Source organism: Cryptomeria japonica, chromosome 5 (genome assembly GCF_030272615.1).
Source record: "Cryptomeria japonica chromosome 5, Sugi_1.0, whole genome shotgun sequence".
NCBI classification, from domain to species: domain Eukaryota; kingdom Viridiplantae; phylum Streptophyta; class Pinopsida; order Cupressales; family Cupressaceae; genus Cryptomeria; species Cryptomeria japonica.
Genome location: NC_081409.1, coordinates 107,373,494 through 107,401,124, shown reverse-complemented (window position 1 = coordinate 107,401,124; position 27,631 = coordinate 107,373,494). Strand labels below are relative to the sequence as shown.

The 27,631-nt window shown below is 32.3% G+C and overlaps 1 pseudogene; it reads left to right on the top strand.

Annotated features, from left to right (window-relative positions):
• The first annotated feature begins 5,955 nt into the window (after positions 1-5,955).
• LOC131068168 (sugar transport protein MST3-like) lies at positions 5,956-7,567 on the top strand (annotated as a pseudogene).
• The last annotated feature ends 20,064 nt before the right edge of the window (positions 7,568-27,631 follow it).

Here is a 27,631-nt window from a genome sequence, read left to right as displayed (position 1 = left end):
ATTTACTAATTATACTTAATCTACATTAATAATTAATTTTTATATTGAAGACATTTCATATATGGAATCAATGAGCTATTTATTGAAATATATGGTTGTGAATTGTAAAGAGTGCAAGATGTTGCAAATAATTGACCATCTATGCTTTTTTTTAATTTTAATGTGACTACTTGAACGTAATTCTGAACCTTATATAGAGCATTGAAAAAGAGCAATTAGCTAGATGATTAAAGATGTACATAAATTCTCTATGTTTCCACTAATCTAACTACAATGATCAACTACTCTACCTAACAAAAACTACTATAACTACTCTATCTCTTGTTACATTTTGTCATAGCATTTTCCCAACTTACTTTTATCTACTCTAAGACTTACAATATTATAGTTAAAATATAGTAGATATATTTTATTTACAATCAATTCCTTGAGGTTAAAAAAATAGTTTCAATTAAAATTAGAGTTAGGTTTCAATTAAATTCAAGTTTAGGGTTAGGGTTGTATTAAATTTAGTATCATGGTTATGGTTAGATTTACAACTATGGCTAGGTTTAGGGTTCAATTTAAGAAGATAGATCACAAGGATAGTGACAATAAAAAATCATACAAGATGGGATTATATTTTGGAATGCCAAATACTGTAAATGTTAGAGTAGATAAATTTGATGATTAAAATTAATATATTTAAGATATATGGATTAAAATATATATTAAAGTGAAATATTTAACTCAAACCCTAAACTAATTAAAACATAGTCCTAAACAAAATTGAATCCTAACCCTAACTATAAATCAAATTCAACCCTAATTGTAAACCATATTGAATTGTAACTTTAACCCATAATAAAATTATGAAACCAAATTGAACACTACACTGAACCAACACTAAACAAAATTGTACCCTAACATTAATAGTAAACCAAATTAGACCCTAACTCTAACACTAAACCAACTTGAACCCTAATCATAAATGAAATAAAACACTAAGATAACACTAAAAAAATATTATACCCTAATCCTAATACTAAACCAAATTAAACCCTAAAATTAAAACTAATTAATATGAAACAAAATTAAATAGTAACCCTAACCCTAAACCAAAAAGAATTGTAACCCCATACCATTCAACTCTAAATGCAACATTAAACCAAATTAAACCATAAATCTTAAAACCATCATCATCAAGCTTATATACTCTAAGCTTTAGAGAATTTAGCTTTCCAAAATCTACTCCCATGTTGGATATTTTTTTAGTCATTTTCATTGTGATCTATGTTAATGTCTATTGAAAATGAAATGAAATTAAACCCTAAATATAGCATTGAATAAAATTAAACCCTAACTCTAATTTTATTTGAATATTAAACCAAATTAGACCCTAAACCTAAACCTATACCAAAATCTACCATGATACTCAACCCTAATACTCAACCAAATTGAAACTTAACCCTAGCACTAAACCACATTTAACCTTAATCCTAAACAAATTAAATTGTAACCCTAACTTTGAATGAAATTTAATCTTAACCTTAATCCTAATCCTAAGTAAATCTTTACCATATAAATACTAACCTTAAACCAAGTTGAGCCCTAATACTAAACCAAATTGAATACTAATTGTAAACCTAATTAAACCCCAACCCTATTCCAAAGTGAACCCTAACACTATAGAAAATGGAACTTTAAGCCAAATCCTTATTAACTATTAAATCAAAACCAAATTAAACAAATTAAATATATATGGTTAGAGTAAAATTATCGTTATATTGGGGATGACCCTGCAGTGCAATGGTTGTTGCAACTCCATGTTAATACGGAGGTCCCAAGTTCGAACTCTCATACCTTGCTGTTGCGGTGGATGTCGTGACATCCCTGGTGGACGAGCTGGTAGTGTTGATTGGGGAGTGTTAATACCCCTCCAAATATGGACGTAGGTACTGACTGGTTGTCCCGCATGTAGATAGGCAGCAGTAGGTGCACAGAAAGCAGGAGTGATAAGGAGTTACAGCAGGTGCGCAAAGAGCGGCAGAGCGATAAGGAGAAGCAGAGCGATAAGGAGTACGAAGTGATAAGGAAAGAAGAATGGAGAGATAAGGGGAGAGTTAGGAGAGATAAGGGGAGAACAAAGTGATAAGAAGAAAAAAGTTAGGAGGTGTTGATACCTTAGTATAATGTATTCGGGGATGGGGCCCCCCTCTGTGGCCCCACTAGTTCAAGCTCCAGTCAAAAGCAGTCACCGATAAAAATAAATAAAAATTATCATCATATTTATACTAAAGTTATTGTTTAAAATATATATATATATATATATAATTTAATAATTTAATACTATAATATAATTCAAATTATGGTTATAGTTATAGTAAAGTTACTGCTAGAGAAAATGATTATTTAATATAATAATAATATAATATCATATGATTAATTTTATGTCTATTTTTTAGTGAGCCTAATCTAAGACATAATTAGTGGGATCCCATTGCATACTAATTTCCTGGTTGTTTCAAAGATCAAAATAGATTGGAAATCAAGAATTATGTAGGCGATTAGATTAGATGGAATCCAAATTTCTTAAGCTTTATTAAGCTTATATATTAGAGTTATTATGTAGCAATTGGAAAGCATTTCATAAACATGTCAATTCCACCAATTTAATGAAATATGGAGGTAGTTTGTCCCAAGATAGTGATGGTTTAATAAACAGTTTAGGTGGGCATTTCAAATGACAAGATGATCTAAAAATTTTGAAATTTGATTTCCTCGAGCTTTAGTATCATCAAAAAGATTTTCTAGAGAATTTTTTAAGCTTTATTGAGTTTTTTGGTGTAAATTATGTCTCATAATTACACTTTACTTAAGTTGACAGGATAATGCATTCATTATAGTTTGCATATGAGTCACTTAGAGAAGTTGCTTGTAGGAGAAATTCCACCTTTTGTGGTCTTATCTTGTTGTTACATTCCACCTTCGGTGGGTAATCCACCTCTTGTGGAATATTTTATAATTTCTCCTAACTACCCTTGTATCTCATTGGGCCACATGTTATGATCATTTTCTCTCATATACTTGCCTTTATAAGCAGACTCATTTACATTGTAATTTTTAATACAATTTAGTTGACTCAATCAGTTGGGTATTTTGCATCTTGATAGGAATGCAGTTTATAATTATTGTCACATATTTTATTCTCTCTTGTTTGTGCTATCAATTGGACTCTAGATCTTGGTTATTATAGGCAAATTCTCACATATATCAGTGCTTTGTTTTCATAAATTATTCCCTAAACAAGATGTCCAAAATTGCACAAATAAAGGATCATTGTGCTTGGAAATGCTCCATAGTCTCTTCTTTGAGATTCGACCCAAAAATGCCAATTGTTGCTTAGTAGTAACCAAGCTAAAATTCACTTCCATCCTGCAACTCTTCGCTGCAAACCCTCTACATGCCACCTTACACCAATTTCAAATAGCTATGCAATAAAAATGACCAAAATGTCTTTAAAACAAAATGCATGTCCTGTCGCATTTAAACTACACACTTTTGTATTATGGTTGCTGCAATTGGTGACATATAACCCACCACTATTAATCAAGTTGGATCTCCTAGAGATCCTCCCAATAAAAAAATTATTTGCTCTTCCATTAATAAAAACGCCCACTTTCACAACCTGTTTGCCACCATATTTCCATTTCTTAATACATGAGTAATTTTAAAACCCTTAAAAGTTATTAAAATTTCTCTTATAATTTTAACATATTTATTTAATTTTCATGTTGGAATTCCACTCTCGATAATGAAATTGATAACAATTAAAGAATCGTCCTTCAAATCCAGTTACGATACTGATAATTTCTTGGCCATCTTGACTGTTAATAAAGTTGCTTTCATTTTGACTTCATTGTTTGTACTTTCCTTCAATCTTTTAGCTCCAATCACCAAAATATTTCTATTACAATCTCTTGCCACAAAGCCTACACCTAAAGGGCCCGGATTCCCTCTTGACACTCCATCAAAGTTGACTTTCACCCATCCTACATCTGATTTCATCCAATCAACAACTTCCTTCCCCTTGGAAACCAAATCAACCTCGAGAGGCCCATTAACATGCCAATTTTTATATTATATTATAATTATTAATATTATTTTATTGAAGTGAGAGTTATAGTTAATGTTACAGAAATATAATTAAAATAATATAATTTCAAAATAAAAAGTAATTCAAAATTATAACAATTAAGACCTACAACAAATATTATTATTACAATACTATAAAGACAAGTACTCACCACTACATAGTACTTGTTTATATTCAATTTTATGATTTTAACTTTTCAGTCAATTTTTATTTTGTTTTCTTTTTCTATTTGGTTCTAGTTTTTATTCTCTTTACTAATTAGTTTATTTGTATATTTAAAATTTCTCACGTTTTTCCATTTTTTTTTAGTTTATTTCTTTTATTTCTTAATTTGTGTCAATTTTATCAATCTTGTAAAAAATTAAATTTTCAGATATTTTATTTTTATAGTATATGCAAATTTTACCCTTCTTTTTTTGCTTGCCTTTATCTTTTGCCTTTTAAGATATTTTTATTCATTCATTTCATTTTTCTCCTTCATGTTTCTTCTCCAATTCTTCTTCTTTATTATTATCTTATTTATTGCTTCCTTTTCTCTTTACTCTTTTTTTTAATCCTTGCATTTATAAGACTCTTTTTACAATCTATTTCTAATATTGCATTTGTTAATCTATAGATTGTGGAAAGCAAATACCATCAATATAAAATATGATATGAAAAATAAAAAATAGTAAAACTGGATATCTTATCTATTACCACACATCCACTTCAAAAAATTTAAATAAATATTATTTCTCTTACATTATAATACAAATGAAACAAAATTGATAAACCTTTCAAAAGTGTGCAAAAAGTTTGTTAAAAATGTCAAGAAATATTTTATATTTATTTGCTCCATTTAATATTTTATGTATTTTTCACACTTTTATTTGAAAAATATATTTAAAGCTACATATTTTAGAAAACCACATGTAAGACATTTAATATTCTTGTCCTCTCAACCTACATAAATGAGAAAGAAAATACATGATTCACTATAACCAACTTAAATAAATAAGAAGTATGCAAGATCAAATAAAAAGTAACTATACAATTAACACTTTGTAATGGTGTAAATACATTACAAATCCTTTAGTGATAATAATGGTATTACAACTTATTTTTATAGTTGTTGAAATTTTAGAGCTTTGATACCATGTTGAATTTTGTAACACAAGCCTGCAAGATCAAATGGCAAACAAGAATACCTTCCACAAATGAGAGCTGCATGAAATAATGTTATATTACTCAAAATCACAAAATATAAAATTACATGATGAGTGACAATTGTACAATGAGGTACTTATCAAGAAAGCACAGAGCTAATTTAGGAGAACTAAAGTGCAAGAATGAAGAGATAAATAAATCTCAACTCTAGCTAAACTAGATGCATAAAAGCTAAACTAGGCACAACTAAAATAAACACTCCTAAGTGAACTTAAGCAAAAAAGAAAGACTGATTGTAAAAAAACAACTAAGGGTGAGTAAAAACTCTAAATGCATGAATGCAGAAATGAGTCCTAGCAAAAGAAAGTCGGATTAGGTACCCATGTACAAACCAATGAAGTATGTCTAAGTGGAGGAAAGGAAAAAAAACACGTGGGAAAAAAGCCCTCTTTAAAAGTGAGAGATCATATGCATGAAAAGAAAACATGAACTGCTAAAAAAGAAGGAAGGAAGGCCTCAGATAGACCCCCCAAGGACAACTTCTTTCACCCCAATAATCAATCACAACTAAAGATAACATGGGAATGCTAAGGGTTTAGTGAAGATGTCTATAACTTTCTCCTCTATAGGTATGTAATCAAAGTTGAGAAGACCATTCTTTTGATCAATTCGGCATGGCAGGAGGATTTGTTGTCCCAATAGGGGCCCAAGGCCAAAATTACAAAGCAAAGATGACCACTTTCATTTTGATTACATGCATTGTTTTTGCTACAGGAGGCCTCATCTTCAACTATGGTGTTGGAGTTTATGGAGGAGTAATATCTATGCATCCTTTCTTGAATAACTTTTTTCTGGAATTTTTCAAGAAGATGAAGGAAGCCCACTAGAACAACTATTGTAAATTTGACAGTCAGTTGTTGATGACTTACGCCTCGTCCTTGTATATAGCCTATTTGATCACATTATTTTTTGCCTCGACTATGAACCAAATGTCTGGACAAAATTTGTTTATGCTCTTTGGGGGAGTTTCTAGTTGGTTGGAGGCACCATTAATGGTGCTGGAAAAGATATGGCCATGCTTATCATCGGTTGCATCTTGTTGGGCATTGGAGTTGGCTTTGCTTACTGGTCAGTTCCCCTGTATCTATCTAAAATGGCATCTTAGAGATTGAGAGGAGGGACGAACATGTGCTTCCAGTTGATGGTGATGATTGGTATATTGGCAACCAATCTGATAAATTACAACACACAAAATATCTATGAAAAATGGGGTTGGTTAGTATCTTTGGCTTTGGTGGCAATTCTTGTAGGTACAATGATAGTGGGGGAATTGGGTTTTCCAGACACCCCCATTGTATGGTCTTGCAAGATGTAATGTACTATTGCTTTATCATCTATTGAGGTTGAGTATCGAGCAACACTTCTTGCTAGCCATGAGGTTTTATGGCTTCATTAGTTGTTGACACAGTTTGGTTTTTCTCCTAAAGGTCCCACTATTCTTTGGTGTGACAATCAAAGTGTCATTCACATTTCTTGCAACCTAGTGGAGCATCAATAGAATAAGAACATTGAGATCCCACAGTTTAGACTTAGCATCAAGAGGGAGATATTTTGGTTTTGGTCTTGTATGTGGCTGACTTGATTCTTATTGGTTGTTCTTCTTCCATGATACAAAATATTCAAAGAGCATTGATGGAGTAGTCTGACATGAGTTGGTGGAGGCTAGCCAAGCTTCCAAGGTGGTGAAACATCCACTTAGGAATATATTGTAGAGGAAATACATGCCTCATCTAGTAATTTCCATGACCTTTCCCTTCTTCCAAAAACTCACAGAGATTAATGTTATCATCTTTTATTTCCCAATTCTCTTTAAAATCATTGGCTTCAGTAGCAATGCTTCCTTACTTTCTATTGTCATAACTAGCCTTGTCGATGTGCTTGCTACATTAGTTTCCAATTTTACCATTGACAAGGTTGGCAAGATAATTTTTGTTCATGGAGGAATGAGTTCAAATTTTAATCTCTTAGGTTATCATTGTAGTAATTCTTTGAAAGGAATCTGGATCCTTCGGAGAGGGAAGCCTAACCAAGGGAATAGCCATATTGGTGGTGATCTTAATATGCATTTATGTTTCAGCTTTTGCATGGTCATGTGGGCCTCTTGGATGGTTGGTTCCAAGTGAAATATTTCCCTTGAAAATCCAATCAGTAGGGTAGAGTATCAATGCCTCTGTCAACCTGCCCTCCACCTTTGTCATCACCCAAGTCTTTTTACCAATGCTCTGATACCATGTTGAAATTTCAAAGCTTTAATACCATGTTGAATTTTGTAACACAAGCCTACAAGATCAAACAACAAACAAGAACACATTCCACAAACAAGAGTTGCATGAAGTAATGCTATAATTAATCAAAAACACATAATATATAATTACGGGATGAGTTGCAATTTTACAATGAGGTGCTTATTAAGAAAGCACAGAGCTAAATTTAGGAGAACTGAAGTGCAAGCATGAGGACCTAAATAAAGCTCATCTCTAGCTAAATTAGATGCATAAAAGCTAAATTAGGCACAACTAAAATAAGCTCTCCTAAATGAACACAAAAAAGCATAACTAGTTGTTAAAAAACAACTAATAGCTAAATACGCTCAAACAATAATGATCATGATAGACTTATTTGAGCATAGTTGGAAATGCAACTACTTTTATATATGCTTGGTATGTATTTGGTTATTATAACTCTTCCATTTTTCATGTTTCTAGTTCTTCAACATCATCAATCATTAAGGTTGTGTGTTCAATTTCTTTGATGGATTTGTTGCATACTCTAGAACAAATCTCGCACCAATTGGGCTTCCAACAATTATTTTTGTTTTTAGAAACATCCCTAGTTTGAATTATTTATTTTAAATAAAAAATAGTGAAATTAGGAATGATGAAAATAAAACTATCCATGATTTGTGATAAAATGAATTTAAAAAATAATAATATTTAGTAATATAAATTTTGCATGAAACAAATAATGAAAGCACTTAATAGTCATTGAAGCAAATTTAACCATTAAAATTAGGTATTAGTTTGCTTGCTATGTTGAAATGTCACCAAAATCATTTGAAATAGCACCAAACGAATATAAAATAATAAGTAAATGATGCTACATAATGAAAATTAAATTTTATGTTTGGTTAAACTACCAATTAAATACATTCAATGACATATTAAATGTTAGCAAATTTTATAGACCTCATGAATTTGTGTAAATTAAATAGGAATCATCATTTGTATATTTTATTGTCAATCATAATATGTACATATATTATCGTTTAATGTGTATATTAAATTATTTACAACTTATAAACATATTATTTTATGAAATATATTTTAGTTTGAATAAACCAAAAATATATGAAATAATTAAAAACATGATTTATTATGAAAGGTACCATGAATCCACAAATTTTTGTTTAACATTATGCAATTGTTGTGATAATATTAAAAATCTATACATTGTATTTTTATATTAGTAATATATATGCAATATTTATAAATTGAAACATAAAAAAATTACATAAACCATTAGTCACCTAGTATAATAGTAAATTGTAACCATAATCGTGCACAACATAAATAACATTCATAATACATATAACCATCCATAAATTATAGAAACATGTCCATCTCAACCATCCATTATCTACATTAATACATAAATAAATAATCATAATTATTCATCACATAAATAAAATGCATGACGCCATGCATAAAATGTATGAATATGTTTATGACAAAAAACATAATTTTATTTATAGTGTGATGAATAAAACACATCACACCATCTATTATATACAAGAAAAACATCATATGCATAACATATGTATACTTATATCCATTATTCATATATATATATATATATATATATATATATATATATATATATATATATATATATATATATATATATATATATATATATATATATATATAAGTTTATGAATTTTGTAATTAAGAATTTAGATAAAAGTGAATATCTAATTTTTTGTTATCTTTTTAAGTATTCTATAAAATCATCACATATATGATCTGAATTTTCCTGCTCATATTGTTCATCATATAAAAAAATCTCTAAGTTTTTTATTGTTTTCCTTCTCTAGGTTTGCTAGTGTTTTCCTTAAGCTTTTATTTATTTTCATTTTTATGGTTTTAGTTTTTCATTCAATTTTTATTTTGCTTCTTTTTTCTCTTTGATTCTAGTTTTTATTCTCCTTACTCATTAGTTTCCTAGTATAGTTAAAATTTCTCATGTTTTTCCATTTATTTCTAGTTCATTCCTTTTTCTTTCTTAATTTGTTTAAATTGTATAATTCAAGTGTAAAAATTTAAAAAACCTAGATATTTTATTTTAATTGTGTCTAAAATTTTTACCCTATCTTTTTAGTTTTTTTTTTCTTTTCTCTTTTTTCTATTTGATCTTTTTCTTTCTTTACTTTATTTTTATCCTTCATGTTTCTTCTCCAATTTTTCTTTTTCTTTATTATTATCTTGTTTATTGTTTCCTTTTCTTTTTATTGCATTTTTTTATTATTTTTCTTTAATTCCTACTTTTATAAGGCTCTTTTTGCAATCCATTTCTATATTTTTTTCATGATAGATCTATGTGTTTTGAAATGTCATATTAAAAAAGTTTACATGGTTTAATCTTAAATATTGCATTTGTTAATATTTTAGATTATTATTTGTTTGTAATTGTATGTAGAAAATTTTGAATGCAAATTATTGAGAAGATAAACTAAACAATTAACAGACACATATTTTAACCACACTCAAGAATAGAATACTAAGAAGGAAGAAAAAATAAATAAATAAAAATTAAAGTGCAAACTCCATATTCCTCCTTCGATTTGATTGTCCATTGATTTGATGTGTGCTTGTTATATGGTAGATACTTAATTGTGTTCCATGATAGTGAATGCAAAGATACAAACTAAGCAAGATGTGATACAAAATGCTATGCTAAATGGATGTAATTATGCAAAAAGATGAACGAGCATTTTTGCATTATGAGGGTATGAAAATGAAAGTGGATGGCTAAAATGACATTATAACAGTATGAGAATGTGAAAGTGGATAGCTAAAATGGCATTATAACAGTATTAGAAAGTGAAAGTGGATAGCTAAAATGACATTATAATAGTATGAGAATGTGAAAGTGGATGGATTGAGGTAGGAAAATGAGGGGTTTAAATAGGTCAAGTTGGGAGAAGAAGAGTCATGAATATGAGCCACTTGTCTTTGAGAAAGAAAAGTGTCATGGAAAAGAATGAAAAATGTCGTCGAGGACACATGCCTATTTGAGAGAGAGACACCCAAATAGGAAGATTCATTTCCAAATATTAGGATATTTAGGAATACACACATATGGGATGGGAAAGAAGGTTGGAAAGAATAAAAGGTTTCATTTCTAAATATTAGGATATTTAGAAATACACACATATGGGATGGGAAAGAAGTTGGAAGAAATAATAAAAGGATGACTAAAACCCAAGGTTAGTTAATGGGTCAAGTTAGAGGAAGAGTTAGATGAGAGTTAAAGTTAGGAGACGTGAGGAAATAGAATTAACTTAATTAATTCCATAAAGGATATTAAGAGGAAATGACAAAATGAATTAAATCGTCAAATTATGCATTTGATTTATTTAATAGAAGAAGAGATCAAATTTAATTAATTAATTGATTTATGATTGTCAATTAATTAATTAAGGGAGGACTATAGCATAATTAACAAAATTAATTAGCTAGAAGGAGGGGACACTAATTAATTAAATAATGCATAATTATTTATTTTAAGAGCATTTAAGATAGCTAAATTCAATCAAATTTAGGTGTCTACAGTAATATACACGGTCTTCTAAATTCTCTACCATTAAATATATTTTTGAAGTAGAAATCTGGCAAATATATATTAAATATTATATGTGTCTTCAATATATATCAAATACTTTTTTAACAAATGTTTACAAAAATTTTACACATTTTATCTAATATTAAATTAAATTTTCAAATGATTTCAAAATTGTTGTTCTATAAATGCTATATAGATTAAATTTAATCATCAAAGTTATCTACTCTAACAATTATAGTATTGATGAAAATATTGTAGATATATTTTATTTACAATTAATTTGACGTTAAATAAATTTAAAATCATCTTTTTATTCTATTTTATCCTTTTTGCATGCAAATCATTTCCTTTCATATTCTAAAATGAATCTAAATTCTAATTTTTAAATAATTATAACTGATTTAATATTTTCTTTAATAAAATTATTCTACTTTAATTAAAAAATTATTTTTAATACAAAAATCAACTTAAAATAAATATTATATATTTCATATGATTTAATATATTTGTATAAAACAATCTCATTTCATAAAACAAATATTTTTTTACATGAAATTTATATTATAATCTAATTTCATATTTATTATAACTATAATCTAATTATATATTTATTTTGTATTTTTTGAAATTAACATAGTTTATTTAAAACAAATAGCTAGAATCATATATGATGCAAATACCTAGACTAGCATACCTATATTTAAAACAAATTATGTAATTCATATGTCAAGAGATCAAATTTCATAATATCTAATATTCATAAATATAAAATAAATTAAGATTAATTATTAAATTACTTATCATAAAAATAATTTAAACCTAAATTGAAAGATAACTTTTATAATTTGAAGTTAATTACAAAGACTAAATATTTTCTTCTTTGCTATTTTCATAATGATTAAAAATAAGATAATTTTTTGTGAGAGCTACTATTGAGATACATTAATTTAAAGTTTTTCTTACTAAATTGGTTGATAAATTCATAGTCTTACAACCAATCAAAGCACATGACAATCATACCATATGGTCTTGCAAATATATATATATTTATTTGCTTTTCAAAGTAAAACTTATAGTTGTAAAAGTTGTTGACACCTAAAAATATATCATTGATCATGTACTAATTATTCATCTAGTTGATTAAATAATTCTTTAATTCTTTAATTAAGTTAATTAATATTATTCTTCTAATTTCATATTTTTTTGTAATCTTATTAATAATTCTATTTTCAATTCTATCATCGTTTAGTCATTTAAACCATTTTCTAATGTTAATCAAATGTTTATTATTTAATTAATTATGATTTTAATCTTTCAATCTAAATAATATTTATTATTTAAATCAATTCATTTTCAATTTCTATCTCTAATCAGTTAATCATTAACCCTCTTTTAAATATTAATTAAATATTTATTATTTAATTAATTGTGATTTTAATCTTTTAAATTAAATAATCTTTATTATTTAATTAAATTAAATTTCTAAATAATTAAATAGTTTCTTTAAATTATTTAATTAACTAATTAATTCTTCTAATTCCATTTCAAAATCTCCAAATTTTAATTTTGATTAATTTCATTAATTCTCCTAATTTCATTTAATTTCATTAATTCTCCAAATTCAAATTCAAATTCATTAATTCTCTTAATTTCATTTAATTTCATTAAATCCCCAAATTCTAATTTCATTAAACCCCCAAATTTTAATTTCATCTAATTTCATTAAATTTCATTAATTCTCCAAATTTAAATTCATATTATTCTACTTTCAAATACATGTGCATGATTTCAAAAATCAAATTGAAAATCAAAGTCAAGTTCTAAATATATTAAAATAATAAATTGAATTTATAATAAATTTAATATTTGAATTAAATCTCATGCAAAAATCAAATTGAAAATTAAAGTCAAAGTTCTAAATATATTCAAATAACAAAATTGAATTTAAAATAAATTCAATATTTGAATTAAATCTCATGCAAAGATTAAATTGAAAATCCAAGTCAAAGTGCAAGAACATGCTAAATTAATCAATTCAATTAATTAATTAAATCAATTATCTTTTCAATCTCTATTTCTATCTTCCACTTTTCTTTTTTCCAAAAAACATTCAATCAGTCATCTCAGTTAACTATTCCATCTATTTTGATTGATCATTTCAATTAATTGATTAATTACATCTTTTCTTTAATTCCATCCAATCATTCTATTTCTATCTTCCAATTATCTTTTTCTAAATAAAGCTTTCTTTGTCATCAACCAATTATCCTTCAATCATTCTTTTTCATTCTTTCAATTAGCTTTTTTCTCAATCAATTAACTCAATTAGCTATTCAATCTATTCTATTCCACCTCCAAATTAGTAGTTCAACTATCAATCAACATGTGAGCTTACCTGAGTTCTACCTCTTAATCAATCCTCTCCAAAAATCTATAAATTGAGCATTCAATCTCTATTTTCAACAATCACGAACTTCAAATCTTTATGTCAATTGCATGTTGTCAGCGTAATATCTGAGAGCCATCATACCATGAAGAAGAGAAGAACAATGGAAGTCATATGCAGTCACGAAATAGGGAGTCTTAATTGAATATTTTATATTCCTATTACTTTGTTTTGCATTATTTTATTGGTTTATTTAGGATTCTCTTTTTTTTGGTCGGTAATAATGATTTTTATTAAATATTTAGGAAAAAAGTTACATTACATAAAATTGGGCCTAAAAAGCACCCAAAATAGCCCATAAACCCACTTACTATCTACAACCTACCAATTTTGCATATTTATTTCACCACATTAAGCATATCTGCCATACTACAAACCCCTAAAATCTTTGAGAGCTAAAGACATCGAAAACAAACACATCCCCCAATGTAATTAGACACTCAGAACATGGTCTTGTAACCAAAATTTACCCAGATTACATAAACACCTCGTATAGGGCCATAAGTAGCAACTGGAAGGACCCAAAAACCGACATCAAAAGGACTGTCGAGTAGACAACCATGTTTAAACAAAAAACCATCAGAATAGAACTCAAACCCGAGCTAGTCGATGTCTTGCACTGTGCCCCCTCCTAGGAATGATGTTCAGGAACCAAAGCCTCTGGCTTTACCTTGCAAGATGATTCTCCCTTATTGCCTCCACTAAAGAATTTCATTCTATCTGAATGTGACTCAAGTAGAGTCTTTGATTTACCATGTTGGGCCATCACACAAAGGGGACAAATCCAAGCTCTTCCACCGCAATCTGACTCTTGAAACATTCTCCATAATCAAATCTGTATCCTGGGTGCGCCCATTCTAGGATAGAGTCAATTCCAATAATTAAATCCTGCTCAAACAGGGAATTCATAACCCAACGGATGTCACCTTCAACAACCCTTAATTCAAGACCCCATGCCATAAGCATCGTTGTGATGTCCACATTACATTTCCATCTATGAGTTGCTTGCTGGAAAAAGAAACCCAACATCCTCTACACTGCATTCACCACCTCCTATGATGGACATTTGAGAAGGAGTTTAAGCCTACGGTTCTCTACTGGCCCATAAAGAGCATTTTGTTATTTATGTGTCTTGAAGGTGAACGTGGCCTCCACTAGTCAACTAATCAACACCTGCACCTATAAACAGAGGCAAAGCCAAATAGAAAATATGAAGAAAAACATCGATATTGGCTTCCTTAAAAAGAAAGCCAGTTCTTGTGAACTATCATTCACATAAACACCGAGACTCCCGATAATAAATGTTCTTTGCTTTGAACATCAAATCACCACCATCCCTCATAGAAATAATAGAATCATTAAATAAACTTGCTTGAGAATAACCCACTAGCCTTGGCTCACATCACCGCCGCCACTACCATCATGAGAGCATACCACTTGCGAAGGATAAAAGATAGCATTTCCCCAGCCAAATTACATGAGGCAAAAATAAAAAAAAGAATCTTCTATTGTGAAAGATTCTCACGTGTCCTCGATACCCCATAAATGTCGTCTGGTGTCTAAAAATTATGAAAAAAATTTCACTCTCAACTTATAAATATAAACTTTGGGTCATTAATGTTTAAAGAGATTCATCCAAATTCAGATCACCATCAAATACTTCGAATCTTGAATCCTCCTCTTGGTTAAAAGTGCTAGATAACTGATTAATCCAAAAGACACTGAGAAGGGGGGGGTGAATCAGTGTCTGACCGGTAAATGAAGGATTTAAAGTTATTTACAATTCTGTAACTAAGATTAATATGCTGGTAAGCAAACAATAATGTAGTAAAGAGAAACAAAGGAATCAACATCAATGCACACCATAACACAAATATTTTGGCGAGGAAACTCGGTAAGGGAAAAACCTCGGTGGGATTTGTGACCCACAATATTTACTCACTGGCCATATAAATAAATATTACTTAGTACAAAAGGGGCTTGCACATGCAGGAAGGCCAACTGCCTAGAGCTCACTGCTCAACAACAAAAGTGGAGTCTCACTGACTACAACATCACATTGATGAAAACATAAAAATGAACTCTTACAACTTGCATCAAAATGCTGGATGAGTTCGCTATTATGCTCTGTCTGATACCAATTCTGCCTCAGCCAAAAACCCTAGCCGATATGTTGTCAAATGATTTTGCTTATACAGAATGGTCTTCGCTATGCTCTGCTTCGTATTCGCTCCCAAATAAACACATCAAAATGCATCTATAACTATTCGCTATCATATCCTATCTTATCTCATATTACCGCCTACTTTTTTCTAAATGACCTACAAGAACTCATAAATATATGAGTCTTTACAATACAACATGTCGGCCATACAATTATAATTTTCATTACAATTTCGCATATACAACACTTATTGTCAAGTTGGTCTGGAATGCCAGTATAATCTTCTGTCGGTGTAAATTGGATGCCGGTGTGAATAAGCCTTGTTGTATCTGTTGGTGCCGATAGGTGAAGTCTATGGCCAGTTGAACCTATGGAACCTTGTTTCCATCAATGATAACATCCACCTTTCTCATTTGAGTGTATAATGCCAACAAAAAGACAGGGCCCATTTAGATAATTTATCCGCCACCTTATTACCCTCCCTCCTAACATGGCTGACCGCAACATCTTCAAAAGAGTTCAAATCCTCTAATACCAGAGATAACAAGCTCTGTAAATTCCAGACCTTGATTTCTCCATTTTTAATAGCTTGGATTATGATCAATGAATCCCCTTCCAGATGTAATTTTCTAACCCCCATTTTTCGAGCACACTGGATTGCCAACAAAGTTGCATATGCTTCAACTTCATTATTAGTTCCCTTCCTGATACGCTGAGCCCCAAATTTCACCAAATTGCCACAATGATCCCTTAACACCACCCCCACACCAAACAAACCCATTCTAAATTGTGTAGCACCATCAAAATTTGCTTTGATCCATCCCCTCTGGGGTGGAACCCACTCTATGGGTGAATCACATTTGTTACTCTGGTTCTTATTATTCTAGGCCCCATGTCTTACTTTGATATTTGGCCATAATTTTTGGATTCTCTTGTCCTCTAGAGTAAAATGGATGCTCATGGAATCCAACTGGGAGGCTGCTACCCCTAGAGTTTCTTTGATTGCTTGATCAATTCTACTTAAAATCCTCCTAACATCCTCAGTCTTATCTTGAAAAATCCTTTGATTTCTTTCCTTCCATATTTCCCATATCACTAGAGATGGAAAAATATTCCATATGCTTGTGAAGGTAGATCGCTTGTTTTTCCTTGGACAACTTTCAAATACATCCTTCAGAGAATTTTGCAAAGGGCCATGCCAATGTAATTTTCCCTTTACCATTAACCAATAGTTTTGTGCTAACTTGCATTGTAATAAAAGGTGATCAAGATCCTCTTCAGCTTCCCCACACATTGTACACTTAGTGGAACGTGCTAGCCCCAAACGCTTCCTTCTTTCTCCTATGAGAATTCTCCCTTTGATAGCCAACCATACAAAATCTCCTGCTTTAGGTAGACAATGTTTGTGCCAAATTAAATCATTCACTTTCGAGCAATCTTCCACCAAGCCTTCCAAAATCTGATAACCTAATTTTACTGAATAGTTATCATCCTCGGATCCACACCAAATCACTCTATCCTATCCTTTCATGATATAAATCTTCCTCGGAGCTAAAATATGTTTTAAAAGTAGTAGTTATTGTTTTGAAAGTCCCATGTTTGATAGGTCTTTCCAACACCAAGCCTCCCCCAAATGACTTTGTTTAACCTCCAAATAATCTCTGACCTTGTCACCCCAAATGCTACATAACTGTGTTTTTATATCAAAAAAGTCAGTCATATTTTTTATTATAGGATAAGTAGCCCATGAGTCATCCCAAAATTTAGCTGAATTTCCATTTCCAATATGCCATGTTAGATGATTTGTTAGGACTTTTCTACTACTCACTATGAAGTTCCATATTGCAGATCCCTTGGGTGGATTTCTGATTGTGAAAATTTTGTGGTTCTCCATAGAGTCCAAATATTTAGCCCTCATCACCTTAACCCATAGCTAGTTCATATTAGCATAAATGATCCACGTAAGCTTTGCTCCAAGATCCTCATTCATGATTTTCCAATTCCTGAGTCCTACACCCCCCTTCAATTTTGATCTACAAACTTTTTCCCAAGCCAATAAAGGGATTTTATCCTGTTCATTAGCTCCATTCTAGAAAAAAAAATTCTCATTTTCTGTTTAATCACGTTTATGATTTTACTTGGAATTTTGAGGCACATCATTAAAATATATGGGAATGGTCATGACTACTGTTTTAAGCATTAAAATTCTACCAGCCAATGTCAACCATTTACTTTTCCACCCCTCAAGTCTGTTGAAACAACTCTCCACCAAGTTTTTCCATATAGCTGACTTATTTGCTCCCCTAAAGAGAGGGATGCCTAGGAATTTTCTTGGTAGGTTTCCCAATTTCATGCCAAGTATCCCATTAATCTCCCTTTGTTTTGATTAATTAAAAAAAAGTTTTTGGAAGGAACCCGAAACCTTGATTACATAGCAGGAGAAAGATAAAACATTAAAGAGGCAAGAAATAACAGTGCCTGGACACCCATACAAAGATCATATTCCAGTTAAAATAAAAAGGGATTACAAGACAAAGAGAACAACACAAGACAACCTAAGGACAACACAAAGACAACACCGAGACAACACAAGGACAAGGACAACTAGATGTTTCTTATGAGTTCTTCCGCATGAACCACCATTTGCTTCATATTGATCGGAGATTTTTTCATATCATCGAGCTCTTTTTCCTTGATACCCACCTATTTCTGAGTGTTGGCCCTTGTTCTTTTTTCATGACCCTTCTTCTCTATCTGATTCGTCTCATCTTCCTTGCCTTTAATATGTTCAAATTTATTTAGCAACATGTTAACATGGTCAACAGTGGCCTTAAGGATATGGAAAATTTTCTCAGCAATCCTCTTCACAGTAAGCTCCATCTTATTATCCACTCTATTGACCAGGTTGTTCAGGTTGATTTCCAGACCTTTAGCATCTTTGATCCCTTCCAGCTCCTTCACCTTCTTTTCCATTTCCAGAATTTTACTAACCATTGCCTCAATAACTTCAGCCTTGTTAATAGCAACCATTAATTCTTTGACGTTCTCAGAGAGAGGCTTCTCACCCATAGTTGCCCTTTTGATCATATTGAGATCAATCTTCAAGTCACCAATCTCTTTCGCCATTTTTCTAATGACCTCACAGAAACCCTTGATGTTGTCATTACCTATGGCACCATGGAAGAAATTTTGATTGCCCATGTTGTTCTCCTGACCCTCATTCTGCATTCTCTGTGTGTTTAGGTTCTCCCCATGGTCACCATCCAACATTTTATCTTCCTCCTTACCCTTATTCTTGTCCATTTTTTCAACCTCAAAATCCTCTTCAGAAGAAATAATAATCTTCCTTTTCACCTTATTTATCCCCTTACTAGTCTTCTTGATCCTTTGGGTTTGCTTATCCATTCCCTTTCTCTTCTTACTTTTTATAATTTTATCATCAAAAGACTCATCCTCAGAGTCTGAAAGATCAAAACCCACAGCAGTCCCCTTGCTCTTTCCCTTGGTCTTCCCCTTGTTGCTAAAATCCTCAGACTCACCCTCAGTTTCAGAATAGAGATTGAACCCACTATTCTCACTTTCAATATCATCATCCCTAATTTGTTTGCCTTTACTAATGGGTTTCTCAATAATTTTCCCCTTCAACATCTTATAAATTAAAACCATTAAACATTGGTAAAGGGCGTGATCTCTTTGAGAATTTTTCTGCATTTCATGAATAATATGATCCATAGAGCAGGCAAGATAGTAAGGCAGACTAACCTTGTCACCATGGCGAAAGTGGTTGAGTAGCACAAAGTGATGCCCATAAGCCCTAGTGAATCTCCCATCCAGAGTAATGTAGTTGATGGTAGCAAACAACACAAACCTCCACGACCTGCAAATACGCTTAGGAGAATAGTAGGGACTATCCGCCTTCACCAGTTTCCTTTTTTTCTCCATCCGTGATAGGAAACCTATCCGTGACCTTGTCAGACACACTTCGATCTCTATAAAATTTCATACCTTCTTTCACCATACCCATAGCTTCAGCAATGACATCTTCATCCACTTGCATCATCTGGGTGCCAACAAGAACCTTACCATTCTTCCAGTTTTTTATGAAATGCTTAGTGACAATAGGGTCTTTGCCACAGAGCCTTTCCATAAAAACATTCAAACCTCCTTCTTGAAGAATCTCCCAGACTTTATTGTTTTTCTTCCAATCTGAGCAAGAAGTAGACTCAAACCTCTTTTTATTACCCCCCATTTTATCCTTAAATTCTCAATTCTTCCTTATCACAACTCTGTTATTTTCTCTGTGACCTTTGTGAAAAACCTAACAATTTTATTGTTGTTATGAAGAACCACCCAGAATCCGTGCCAAATAAATATGATATGACAAATAAAACAAGCCTCACCGCCGTTGGGATCAATCATAGACAAATGAGGAAAAGGCATTAGAAATTATGATTAGCTAAGACACGTTGCTTCATTTGGATACGGTCTAGTTCAATCAAATATTTTGCCTCACACTTGAGATTACTCTCACCATAAAGGGCAATGATTTTGTCAGAGCGGCAAGCCGGGTTGGCAACCCAGTCAGCACATTTGTTGGCTTCTCTATATGCATGTGTGAAAATACACATTTCAAAGGTTTTACTTATATCCTTCATAGTTTTGATGGCATTGTGTATAGACCAAGAGGGAGGGAAAAAATTATTCAAGAAGTTAATAATGTTCAAAGAATCGCCTTCAATCCAAACTTTAGTGCAATTTGAGTCTTTAGCAAGAACCAACCCCTGATAAGAAGCAATGGCCTCAACAACATAATTGGTTTGGTGACCTATAGGAATACATTTGATAGCTTTACATATTCCCCCTTCATCTCTTAACACCACACCACACCCTGCATTACCAGGATTACCCTTGGAAGCGCCATTGAAATTGATTTTCATCCATCCCTGAGGGGGGCATTCCCATCTCACCTCTTCTCTAGGATTAGCATGTATGATTTCACTCCCCTTTATTCCCTAATTCTTGAAAATGATGTTATCACCTTGATCTTTGGGATTCATTATTCCACCAGTGATGTAGAGGTTCTCCACCATATGTCTTTTGATTTTCTCAAAAATAATTTGAGCTTTTGATGCCTTATCTCTGAACACTCTATCATTTCTCTCTTTCCAGATTCCCCAACAAATATGAGGTAAAGCAAATTTCCATAGTAGATTAACTAAATTGTTCTTCGAAGGGTGGAACCAGGAATTGAAGACATCTTGGATAGCTTCAGGGAAGACCCATCTAACATTGAAGTTGTCTAGACATCTAGCCCAAATATCCGCATATAAAGGACAATGGATAAACATGTGACTAATGGTTTCCTCATTTTGCATACAAATATGACAAATACTAGGCAAACAAAAGCATCTTGTTTTGAGATTGTCAGTCGTCAGAACCTTGTTTTGAAGAACAGTCCACAAAAAAATATTAATTTTGGGAATAAGACCTTTCACCCAAGCCTTAGCCCAACAAGGACTCTCTTGACTAGAATATTGCTGAAAATAAAGAGAGGAGATAGAAAATTTACCATCAGTAGTAAGTTTCCAGATAAGATGGTCCTCATCATCAACCACCACCATAGAATTCATAATTTTATTCAGATGCTCAAGAGAAAAATCAACAGTGGATAAGTCCTTCCATTGACCTAAATTCCAGTAGTCGGCCATAGTAGTACCAAATTTTTCTTTACACTGATCCTGAAACTTGCCCCAATCAGGATTATCACTAATGGGAGAGTCTAACAACCAAGTGTCTTCCCAAAATTTAATAAAATTACCCTTCCCCACCTTCCATTTCACTCCTTTGAGTATTATGTCTCTAGTTCTAGTGACATTTTTCTAGATGTTAGAGCCAATCGAAATATCTTCAACCTTGAGGAAACTATGAAGGGTTGGGAGCTGTCTTTTATACTTATTATCCCATATCAATTTCCATTCTCCCTTAGTTTTATAACCTCTCCATATCTTCTTAGCCATGAGAAACTCATTCATATCTCCGATTCTTCTAAGACCAAGTCCTCCTTTTCTTATAGGTTTGCACACCTTGTCCCATGCAATCAAATTCATTCTCTTCTTTTCCTCAACCCCAGTCCAAAGAAAGGTTCTTTGAATTTTTTCAATAGCCTCTGCAAACTTAACAGGAATTCTAAAAAGACTGATGGCATATAGAAGGATACTCTGGAGAGTAGATTTCAGAAGTTGGACCTTTCCGCTTGACTGAGCAAAGAGCCTTTCCATCCAGCTAACTTCTTATTAACTTTATCCACAAGAGCACCCTAGAAGGTATCAGGAGGTACTTGACATAAAGGGAGTCCAAGATAGGAAGCGGGGAGATTCCCAATTTGGCTACCCAAAATATTACTGATCTTTGTCTGTCTTCTCTTCGGAGTGTTTATGAAATAAATAAAACTTTTAGACCAATTAATCAGTTGTCCAGTTGCACTCCCATATCCATCCAAAGCTTTCTTTAAGCTTCTAGAATATTTCATAAATAATTCCCCATAATAATTGAATCGTCCACAAATTGCTGATGAGAACAGACTTGGTCAGTAGATGAAGGTTTAAGCCCTCTAAACTCTCCCTTCTCAACAAGTTTTCCAATAAATCTGCCCAAGCATTCCGCCATGATTATGAAAAGAACAGGGGAGAGAGGATCCCCCTATCTGAGACCCCTGGAGGACTTGAAAAAGGGTGAGGGAGATCCATTGACCAACATAGAAAAAGAAGCAGAGGAAACCAGTTGCATAATAAGAAAGATGCTTCTTGAACAAAATCCAAAGGCTGGAAGAACAATATGCATAAAGCCCCAATCAACTCTATCATAGGTTTTAGATAAGTCAAGCTTAAGAAGGAAACCTTCTTTTTTAGCCCTAGAAAGAGAATGAGTGTTCTCATGGACCGTGATTATCGAGTCCAAATTTTGCCTCCCAGGGACAAACCCACTTTGCTAGGGAGATATGATCAAGGGGGGCATAGTCAAAATTCTAGAGGTCAAGACTTTAGAGATAATCTTGTACAGAGAATTACAGAGGCTTATAGGTCTAAAAAGATCCATGGAGTCAGCTCCCATCTTCTTGGGAATAAGAGAAATGAAGTACCATTCAATTCTTTCAAAATTCTCCTAGAACCAAATAATTCTTTCACAACACTGGAAACATCCCTTCCAACAATATGCCAATACATTTGAAAAAAGAACATAGGGAAGCCATCCGGGCCCAGGGCCTCATTACCTTCACAAACTTCAACTTTTTGACCACCTTATACATAGCATTTCCTTCAACTCTAACCTGCCACTGGTCCTTGATTTTTCTTTCAAGGTCCAGGTGTTTGGTCCACATTCTTTCAAATATATAAGGGAAATGTCTCCTTCCCTGCTTGGGGTCAGCATTAAAAGATATGGGATAATGATCTGACCCAGCCCTGATATGAGCAGATAAAGAACAAAAGTAGGAATTAAACCAGTCATGAGAAATTATTGCTCTATCAAGCCTAACCTGAATTAAGTCTTCACCACGGTCCATGTGTATTTAACCCCTTGCAAGTCCAGATCATGGAGAGCATGATTAATAATGAACTCCATCAAGTCCAATTTGTTGTCCAGATTGGTTTGGCTTCCTCCCTTCTTCTCATTTTCTCTCAGAGGGGTATTGAAATCCCCCATAATAATCCAACTATCTTCAGCAAACTTACTTCTAATTGAGGATAGGTATTTCCAGAAAACACTTCTACCAAGTTTGGTGTTAGGGGTATACACATTAGTCAAGACCCATGAAGTACCATCTTTCAGATGCTTAAATCTAATACAAGCCATATTGTTATTTTGAATCAACACCTCTCCCTTAACATTATCATTATTCCAAAAAGTAGCTATACCCCTAGATGCTCCTTCAGAACTACCACCACTAACTCCCCCATTACTAAACATTTTTAGACATTCAACCTTCTCCCTAAACATTTTAGTTTCCTAAATCATAATAACATCCGAGTTTTTGTCTCTACTCATACTTTTTATTAAATCTTGTTTATGAGGATTATTCAGTCCTCGTCTATTCCAGGAAATAATCTTCATGATTTTTTGGAAATACCTACTTCAAAGATGGTTCTTTGAGTACCATCCACTAGATTCTTATTGGCTTCCATGGCCCTTTTCTTTGCATTTTAATATCTTCCAGGTGATGTATGTTGATCCCCCACATCCCCTAGTCTACTTCTGGTGTTTCTGGTAGTCAGATGGTTGTTATTATTATTATTATTTTTGTTCTTGCCTTTTCTATTATCCTCCAATATTTCAACCTCCTCCTGATTTGTCCCACTCTTTCTCAGAGCCTTGTTTATGTCTTCTTCATTTCCCCATATTGGAGCATTTTCCTCCAAGAAAGTCAGCTTGACTTGGGCCGAAGAAACCAAAGATATCTCTGAAAGTCCTTTCTCTAGGATATTATCATGTTGAGCATCTTGAAACCAGCTTACTCCATTTTCTGACCCAAAAGAAATTTCTTTTGAGTTAGGAACATCTCCCTCCTCCTTATTATCCTTGGTTTGACTGTCTCCCTTATCCATCTGATTACTTTCCCACTTTTCACTCTCAACTATATTCTGATCTGTTGTGTCCTTTTGGTCACTTAGGTAGTTGCATTGTGAGTTTTTCTCTCCATCATTAGAATCCTTTCCACTTTTCTCCTGCTCATTTTCCTACTAGGAAATCTTATCTTCCATTTTATCCACCGTCTCACTTCCTGTTTCCCTGGCTAATTCCTCCTCATTTCTTCCCATTTGGAACTGTTTCTCCTGATCCAAACCTTCAGAAGGAAGAGCCTTCAAAGGTTTTTCTGTTTTATTATTTGGGTTCATTTCCACCTTTTTCCAAACCTTGGTTTGGGTTTGAGGTTTGGAAACTTTGTTTGGGCACTTTTTATCCTAGTGCCCAACTCTCTTACAGTGAACACAAGCAAAGGGAATAGATTCATAAACTATTTTTTGCATCCATTTACCAAGTTTTGAATCTATCTCTATCTCCTCTGGCATATCCATATCAGGCCCAACCCCTATGCAAATTCTAGCATAAATGAGTCTTCTTCTGGACGCCATCACTAGGTCAATGGAGAGAAGCTCCCCAAAAGCATTAACTATCCCAACAAACACATCTTCCTCCCAGTACTCCATTGGAAGACCTGAAAGCTTTATCCAAACAGGAACTTGGACCACAAACTCATCATCCTGACCCACGTTAGGGTACCATTTCTGGATATACATTATGTATTTACCTATCATCCAGGTTCCATTGCAGAGGATCTGTCTGCGGTCTTCTTCACATGAGAAGGAAAAGGAGATACATCCTTTATTCATAGCTACCACATCCACCTGACCTTTTAGATTCCATTTTCTCTTCAGGAATCCATGAACAACCTCAATATTAGGTCTTGCCCCAAAGAATTTGCCTATCAGGGTGCTTTTCATCCGAGCAATATTATGATCTATTATTTGATCAGGAATGGATATGGCTTACTTTCCTTGAGAAATATTCAAGATATTTTCAATAGGAGGTGTAATCACATAAATCTGTCCACTTAATTAAAATGAATATTTAGTATTTATTTGATTATTTAACCATCAATCAATAATTAATTAAATTAATATATTTAAATAATTCATCTTAACCCTCTTCTCCTATTAATTAAAAAATTATTCAATTTATTTGATTTAATTCACTTAACCAAATTCAGACCATTAATTAAATAAATAAATCATATTTGTTTAATTAAATCTTCTCTCACATTTAAATAAATTAATATTTATTTAAAATCCCCCAAAATCCCACCTCTCACATTTAAATAAATTAACATTTATTTAAATCACCTTTATCCTCCACCCACTTGCATTTTCCTACAAATGCAAGTTGCACAATTATTTTAAATAAATCATTTATTTAAATCACCTTTATCCTCCACCCACTTGTATTTTCCTACAAAAGCAAGTTGCACAACTATTTTAAATAAATTATTTATTTAAAATTCTATTTATCCTCACCCACTTGAAACCTTTAATGGTTTCCCTTAAAGTCTTCAAAACTTAATGGCTTCCTTCTAGAGTCTTCTCAAACTTTTAATGGTTTCCCTTAAAGTCTTCAAAACTTAATGGCTTTAAAGTCTTCAAACTTGATGGCTTCCTTCTATAGTCTTCTCAAACTTTTAATGCTTTGTGTGTTCAACAAATTAACCTCTAAAGTCTTCCAAACCACTTATGGCTCTTACATGCCCATTAATGGTTAATTCCACTTGCACCCATGGTTAAGGACTTTGACCCCTAACTTAACCCTCATGTAACCTATGTGTCTCTTCAAAGCATTTATTTCTTTGACTAGGGTAACCATCATGTCCCCTCAAGCATTTAATGCTCCTTATCTCTCCTCTCAAGCCTCCTCATGGTGACACTTGTCAACATGGGATTGAATATTTTTCAATCCTAACCCTTGTTAAGATTACTCAATCTTAACCCTTCATTTCCCCATTTCTTCTATAAATAGAACCCTTCTCCTCAAGCAAAGAAGGAAGCATTAGAGTATTGTTGTTATACTGGCATTAGCATAGAGCTTTCTCATAGCATCACTATCTACACTTGCATAGCATTTATTCAACCATCTTGAATCTCCATATGGCATCCATGGCTAGTGCTAAAAGCTGAGAGCTACACTCATTTGGGACTTGGAGAGGAGAGGAACAAGGGAGGAGCAACTATGAGCATCTTGATTAGCTATTTTATTCTATGTTTATATGCTTTCTATTTCATGCTTAATATCTCTCTTGATATGCCTGTTTAGGATGATCTTTTGTTGCTAACACTAACGTTTGTTTCTTGTGCTCTTGTGTGTGTTGCCATCAAACAGATTTTCTAATCCTTTTTGCAGAGCATCATTTGGTGAACCCGACGTGAATCCAAACACCAAAAAGATCAACTTTTTTTTTTTAACCAATAACATGTTTGAATGTTGAAAATGTCACACAGGTTGCGCTTTTGACACTATTTTGGCACGTTTGACATTGTTTTGGCGCTATTCACCCTGTTTCAGTGCTTTTGCCTTCTCTGTCTTTCCCTTTCTTTTAGCGCGTTTGTGTTAAATAGCGCCTCTATTCAAATGCAGACTAGCGCTATTGCAACAGAACGTTGTATAAATCACCTTGTAACCAAAAAAAAAAAATTAGGCTTGTAGAAGCCCACTAAATAGATGGATTTTACTAACTATTTTTCTCTTTTGTGCAGATTTAAATTAGATTAAAAAGTAGATTTATATTTCTTACTAACTTGTTTTTGAAGTTGGTTTTAAAAAATGAATTCACTTTTTATTTTGGTTTAAAATTAACTTTACATTTCAAATTTGGGATTTAAAAAAAAAGAATCACACATTTGTTTGGGGCTCTTAAAAAGAGTTTCATTGTTCCAAGGTAAAAAGAACCACAAACTTATACAAAACAACTTTATTTCTTGCAAGTTAGGAAACAAACTTTGTTTTGGTGCTTAAAATCAACAAAACAAAATTTATTTTCTTGCATCAACTTAAAAGAAATTTACAATCAACACTTTGTTTTGGGCAATCTAAAAAGAACAAGCCATTTTTCCTTCAAGCTCAAAAACAATTTTACTTCAAACAAGACGTGTTTTCAATTCAGTTGACTAGGATTTCAAAGTTCCTAGTTTACAAAATATTTTGCCTTTCAAGTTAAAAAGAACACCATGATTGTTGGAGCAACATCTCCAAATAGTTAGGTCACATTGCGATGACAAGTTAAAAGGAACAAGTGAAT